This window comes from Chelon labrosus (genome assembly GCF_963514085.1).
Source record: "Chelon labrosus genome assembly, chromosome: 3".
Classification (NCBI taxonomy): domain Eukaryota; kingdom Metazoa; phylum Chordata; class Actinopteri; order Mugiliformes; family Mugilidae; genus Chelon; species Chelon labrosus.
This window is the reverse complement of record NC_140339.1, coordinates 12,198,454-12,205,827: the sequence shown is the minus strand read 5'-3', so window position 1 is coordinate 12,205,827 and position 7,374 is coordinate 12,198,454.

Here is a 7,374-nt window from a genome sequence, read left to right as displayed (position 1 = left end):
ACAGGTGACACATGAGGGAAGGGCAAGTGACCTTAAACGAGAGGAGAGTTACTTTTCAAAATAAAACAGGAAGTCACGAGACAAAACCTCCAAAAAAATAAGTCTGGCATTTATTAACGGGTGTGAGTGCTGATAAAGATTGCTTAATATTTGTGCTACGACCTGGCCTTTGCAACAAGTGAAAGTATTTTATTACGACAAAATAATTACAGCCTGCAGTGGAAAATGCAAACCTGTCGCATATCCACATATCCAGCAACACTGACAGTCATTTTGAGTTGTGTTTCACACCACCTGATGAGCTTAGTGTTAAATCTCACTTCTAGTATTTCGTTTTTTCTCTACCAAAACTTTAGGGTAATGTCTGTGTCACATCAGGTGAGGTAAGTGTAACACTAAGGAATTGGTATCCAAGCGATATCAAATAGAAACTCATGTGAGGATATACACCGATCAGCCACAACATTAAAACCACTGACAGGCGAAGTAAATAACATCTTGGCCATCTTATGACAATTCAGTGTTCTGCTGGAAAACGTTTGAATCTGGCGTTTATGTGGATGTTACTTAGACATGCAGCACTCACATAGACCAGACCAGGCACCCCTGCCCCATAGCAATGACGCTCCTTGATGGCAGCAGCCATCCCCAGCAGGATGCAGCCTGACACAGGCACACACACAAAAACCGTTTAGGAACAACTAAAAAAAAACATGAAAAACAGCACAAGGTGTTGACCTGGCCTCCAAATTTACTAGATCCCAAACTGCTCAAGTATCTGTGGGATGATCCACAGAGGCCCCTCCCTTCCATCCATAGGACCCAAAGGCCACCACAGGACACCCTCAGAAGGCCCATGTCCATTCTCTGATGAGTCACAACTGTTTTGGAGGCACAAGGGAGACCTACACAATATTAGGAAGGTGGTTCTAATGTTATGCCTGATCGTAGAATCGTCATTACAGTCTGGCTCCTCAGTCGCTAAATTTTTAACGATACTCAACATCTAGTTTGTCAGCTCTGTCCATGCACTCTGGTCATCCATCCATTATCCATAAGAGCTTTTCTAAAGGGTTGGAGCCTGTGCCAGCTGGCATCACTGCTCTCAGGTTTCCAGTTCATCACGGGACTAACACAGAGATATAAACAAGCATCCACACTCAAATACACACTTATGGCCACTTTAAAATCACCAGTAAACCTAACATGCATGTATTTTAGACGTGGGAGGGAAACTGGAGCACCTGGAGAATACTCACGCAGGCTACCCTGGCTCTGGTCGTGTACGACAGAGTTTCAGTAGCTGGAACTGAATTCTTTTGTAGTGAAAATGAAACCATTTGACACGGTTATTGTAAAGAGCAGATCTTAAGAACATATGCAAGAATGTATAATTGTGTTGACTGATCTAAAGCATCCTAATGCGATTGCATCTTTGAGGAACAAAAGCAAAAACAAATGAAAAAAACTATTTGTTTACTATTGATGTTACTGATGGGATTACACTCCTCAGCATGATATACATCTACCGTGGGTCGTGGTTTAATCTACTGCTTGAAACCTGAAATCCCCCCTTTGGTGCGTAACGTCTGCAGAATTAAGGATGCACGCTTTAGTTTGCTAGGTCTAAGCTTTTCCGCGATGCCTTGCAGTCCTGTGCATGTGCATATATTAACGGCCTGATTTTCCAAAACGCACAGTTGAAAAAGACACTGTTCTCTCGCTGCTTTGAGCGAGACGTGTCCTCAGTTTCCTCGCTAATGGAGAGGAGTGTGTGGGAGTTGTTTCCACTCTTTGCAGGAGGAAATACTTAAATTCCTCACAGATGCCCTCTTTCTCTCTCCTATTCTTCGTCACGACTACCATCTCAGGCATCTCTGAAAGCTGCACTGTCAGATACGGACTCAAGGGTCACTGAAGGCTTCGGGGCATCTCCGCAGCAGAAATACAGAGAGCCTTGAAAAAGCAGCTGGCCACACAATTCCTACTGGGCAAACCTGTTGATATTGATCTTCACTTGAGAATAAGGTCTTATATCCATTTCTGGCTTTTGGTGATAAGGAACAGGGTATAAATAGTCCCCCCCTCATCCCTCTCCCTCTTTTTTATTTTTATTTTTTTGAAATAGGTCTGTGGTCACCAGCTTTGACAGAAGAATATAACAACCGCTACCATACAGTACCATATGCACCGTTCACATGTGAAGACTACTCTCATTAAATCACCGTGTCCTGGGTGTCAGGGTCGTAACGACACAAGAGGCGAGAGTATACAGGCAGAAGTATGAAATAGATGTGAGTGCAGGGACAGACTCCTTCTCCCTGTGATTGTGAAAACGACAAGTGGTTGAGAGAACAGACTGGATGAAACCCACTGGCGACGTTTACATGGACACAGCTCTCCTGCTAATGACAATAAATGCTCAATCAGGACAAAAAAACGCCTCATGGAACCGACTCAATCAGAACAGACTGGCCTCAATCAGAAGGACTTTTTTAAAATGAGCGGGGTGGCGCAAACCTTTTGAGAATATTGGTGCCCAGTAACCAAGCAAACACTTGATCTGATCGCTTCTCTCTGAGTTGAAAATAAATACATATTTTAGCACTCAAGTTTTTGTTTTTGTTCACTATTTTCTTCCATTTCGTGTTGTGTTTTTTTCCCCCCATGCTTTTTGTTAGGCATGCATTTAAAGGGGAATTACCATTTTTTATAACATGGACCTTTACTCACCCATATAACTTTGTTGTCATTTTCAAGTCGTTCGGAAGATATTTAGATCCAGCGAAGTGCTGCGTATATCCATATAGTGGGAGTGACTGGGGCACCGAAACGCAGCCTCTAAATAACGTATTATCTGCTGCAAAACTTGTTCATTTCATACGCTAGTGCTATTCCCCGTTGAGTCCGGAGTTACCTGTTATCTATTCGCGGACGTGCAGTGGTTTGTTGTTCTTTGGCCAGCTGTTCCTCTCTCTGCTGCCTGACATCATCCAGGCCAGAAGTTAGTAGGTCAATCTACAGACCCCGGATGATGATAACAAGTAACTCTGGACTCAACGAGGAATAGCACTAGTGTATCATAACAAGTAGATAATGCGTTATTTAGAGGCTGCGTTTCGGTGCCCCAGTCACTCCCACTATATGGATATACGCAGCGCTCCACTGCATCTAAATATCTTCCGAACGACTCCAAATGACACCAAAGTTATATGGGTGAGTAAACGATCGTATTTTATGCCAGAAATAAGGTCCAGGTTGTAAAAAAATGGTAATTCCCCTTTAAATACACGGGGCAATCATCACAAATCACTTCAATTAAATTTTATTACTATTTCATACACTGGTTTGTCTTATATAAATGCGCTGCGTGTGTTTAAATGAGTTATGCATTTCCTACCTGTTGAGTGGCGTATAACTTATTCCTCCCTCAACAATCATACTACACTCCATTTTCCACCGACTAATTTTCGGACTTCCATTTTCCATCGTAAGACCCCAAAGTGCTTCTCAGGAGATGTCACTTCAGAGTTGGATTTTGACATTGTTGTTGGAGGAAAAGGCAGTTTAGCAATGTTTAGCATTTCTGCCTGTCAATCAAATACTGTTACGGGGGGTTAATTGGATGAGACAGCTCCTTTCAGAGAAGTGTATTCTGCATGAGCCAAGAAGATGCTTTGAAGACTGTGACCTTGTCAGCATCAGCAGCGAGAGAGGGATGATGGACTGCGGTGACATGCCAGGCCCTAAGGATTCTCACAGCTCAAGTCAAGTTGCTACTTATTCAGAATTGGTGTGTGTGTGTGTGTCCTTGTTTCTTGTTTTGCACACAGCCCAATGTGCCTCGTGGATGTTATTTGGCTTGAACGCCTCGTGTGCGCTCCTTTGTGTGTCTGCGTGAGTGTCTAGGCGGCCGAGGGGGAGCCTGATCAGGCCTTGAGAATATCCTCTGTGACAGCACATCAGCACTAGCCTCTCTCACTTCTGACATCCCCCCTCTCATTACTGCTGCAACTCTTTGACTGTTCATTCATTGTGTTTTGTCCAAGTCCCTGTCTTGAAGGGGATGATGTGACAACCCATGAGCTCTGTGAATTTAGAGGCTTACCAAAGGGAGATGGAGAAATACAGTTTAATGGGGGGGAGAAAAAAGAGTGGAAACACAGAGTAAAAAGCTCCTGATGAGTTTGTATTACACTCTTTTACGACTGGTTGGCAAAAAAATAAAATAAATAAGTGACTTCCAACGATCGCTTTCATCCGATGATGAAATTATTGCCCGGAGGTGGCAATTATTTCCTGAATGATAATTGTCCAAGAAGTTGAGCTGAGTTGTCGATGCCATTTGAGCGGCAATTTATTGTAAATCTTAATGACAAAATGAGTCCCGTCTGATACAGTCGGCACAAGAAAAAATAATAATAAAATCCCCCAAATGAAAATGATGATGTCATGTTGAGTTGGAGATAGTAATACGAGTTGCGGAAAGGTTTCAGGAATCAGATGGCGAGATTAACCAGTGTGTTCTGTAAATGAAGCCCTAATCCAGTACATGACCGTGTTTGAGGCTTAAACCGTTTCATTTCCGAAGCCATTCACAATCGTACAACCTGTGCCCTGCATTTATTCAGCTAAATTGTTTTGGCAGCAGTTAGATTGATTTTGCTTGGGCTATGTTTACTGACTTTATTTTTTAATCAGGCATTTATTTGTTTAGTGGGAAGCGAAATCCGTTTTGGTTAGAGTTAGGCTGCTAACAAACTTAAACCACTTCTATGTCGTTGTTCACTTATACACTACTCAACCAAGACAGCAATAAAATGCATTATAATAGGCAATACATTATGTTACCAGTCATCATTTTGTTCAATTCTTTTTGACATTTCTAGATGAACAAATGCTCAGCTCAAGTTCCTGGAATCTAAGGTGACATCTTCCATCTGATTTTGTCTGATCAACAGTCGTTAAGCCAACAAATGTTTAGCATTTTGGTTGAACAAACTGCTTAAACGTAGAAGAGGATGGTGTTTTTTATAACCCTCAAATATATATGTAAGCACTTTTTCATTGTGGGGTCAAAGGCAAAATAGAAACAGACAGGTGGTTTGAACTCTAAATGGTTTGCTAAAGTAAACACTTAGCCCATACGTATGCTCAGTGTTGGTTAGTGCAGAGCAACGGATGATAAAACTAAGTAATAAAAAAATAAATAAACAAGAGAAGCATGCGGTAGCTGAGAGAGAGCGTGATCAGGTCTGCTTTAAAAGCTTCCCAGCCCTTTAGTCCAGGTGGACTACATGACCTCCACTCTGGTTCTTGCTAAAAGGAGAAAGAGACTAATTAAAAAAAAAAAAGGCCAGGCCGAGCAGCGAGGCCGAGGGGGTCGTCACAGGTCATGCGCACGTGCATTTTTATACAGCTGGATGTAGGTATGGGCTTCTGTTTTCTTTTATCTTTTTAATATGCTGCTGTATTTGTTTTTGACTGTTGCTGTGTTTTAAAGAATTTGCCTCCCTAGCTTCATTTGTCTTGTTTTCCATGTGACATGTGAAGGGCTTTGTTTGAGGTCTGATTTTGTCATAGTATATCTACACATTTCTGCACCGTTTGATATTTTTCTAGTTATGCAAATGCCGACTTATGATAGTGAATACTGCGTTGTGATTTATGATTAAAACCCCAAGCTAGATATGGACTTGTATTAAATAAGTTTCTCGCCAACAACACAAGAATGAGATACAGCAATAAACTGCATGTCTATAAAAATCAGTCATGGTAGTCTATTCTTTACATTGGCTATGTTTACATAGAAAACTAGTCTTCGGCTACGAATTAGAGTAATAGCTAGCTTAGCATAGCCAGTCTCATTTCTTATCAGAATATCAGTCTGGTACATGGGATGTGTCTCAGCCGAGAGAGATATGGAGATGACCCGTACGACTACATTGCTGTCACAATTCTGTCCATCACTGCCCCAAACAATTTGATAAGCCTGGCAAATTTTGGCCGGGTCATTATCAGTTTCCAACTGCGCTACAGTGCACATATTTGGTGCTGGTTTGGGATCATTTTGGTGACTTGTCTAGTTACTTCTTAACGCTGGGTTGAAACCAAACCTATGTGCATTTATTCTTTCAAACAACGTGCATTGCTTGTGCTGCTTCCCAAAGAATAGAGAAGCTCCACCTTCCTATCAGGGGACTACACAGTGTCTTCAAATGGCGCCATAGTAGCCAGATGTGAGTAGTTGTGGTTGGCTGTTGCAGTTGGTTGCTTGTTGTGATAGACAACACTAGTGTAAGCAACCTGGGCCGTCAAAGTACTTATATTGATCTTATATTTTGGGCAGTTTTATACGCATTTTAGGGTTTTTTTGCACAGCTTTTGGGCTGGAAGCCATCCGATCCGCTGTCTCTGGCAACACTGCTGAGCGACTCAATTGAAAAGATGAACAAAAGCGTAAGACCAAACAGTTCTCCTCTTGACTTGAGAGTGTCAGATTAAACGTATGACTGGATAATGAGCTGCTGCGGTGCACGTCCTTCCTCCATGCAACACTGACTGGACTGAGGCTTACTGAAGTGGCAGTATCGGTGCCGGGGCCTCCGGGCCCGCGCCACCAGACTGTCGAACAGCTTCGTCCACCGGGCTGTCAGGGTGCTGAACTCTGCCCATCCACATTTAGATTTTTATTCTGTATATTCTTATGTGAGCCAGAGAGAGAAATGTTTTTCAATTTTACATACAGGGAAATTGACAGTAAAGAAATCTTGAATCTTGATAGCATTGGTATAGTGCGGAGATATATTTGAGTGAAACAGTGTGCTACACTAATAAAAATGACAGCTGCCCCAGTGTAATTAACTCAATATATTTTAAAAAATAAAATTTCTGCAATGGCATTTTGAATTTTTTTCGTCATAGTAATAAAACAGAAACCTGAAATGATGAGCACCATTTTCACCATGTCTGCATACTCTCTCTCTCTGTATATATATTCTTAACATAAAATGGGTACAGGGGTTTGTTTAGTGCATCTTTATGGAGACTTTCATTCTTCTTTTTACTCCAGAGGTATGAATAAGACTGAAGCATTTTCTCTCTAACCGAGTAGCTAATGGTTCAGAGAACAACTGGCTGGCTTATGCTGAGATCAGGTTATTTGGGAATACCTCTCTGATAATGGTTACCTCTTTGTACAATGAATTAAGTAGTTTTCTCTTTAATCATGAGCAGCAATTAAAGCTGCAGCCTTCCCCCTTTTTATTATTTCTAAGTGAGCGCATCATACTGCTGGGCTACACCGCGGCTCAGTCAGGTCTCCCTGCGGCGATGTCGGCTCTCCTTTATGAATAGCTTACCAGCCACTGTAGA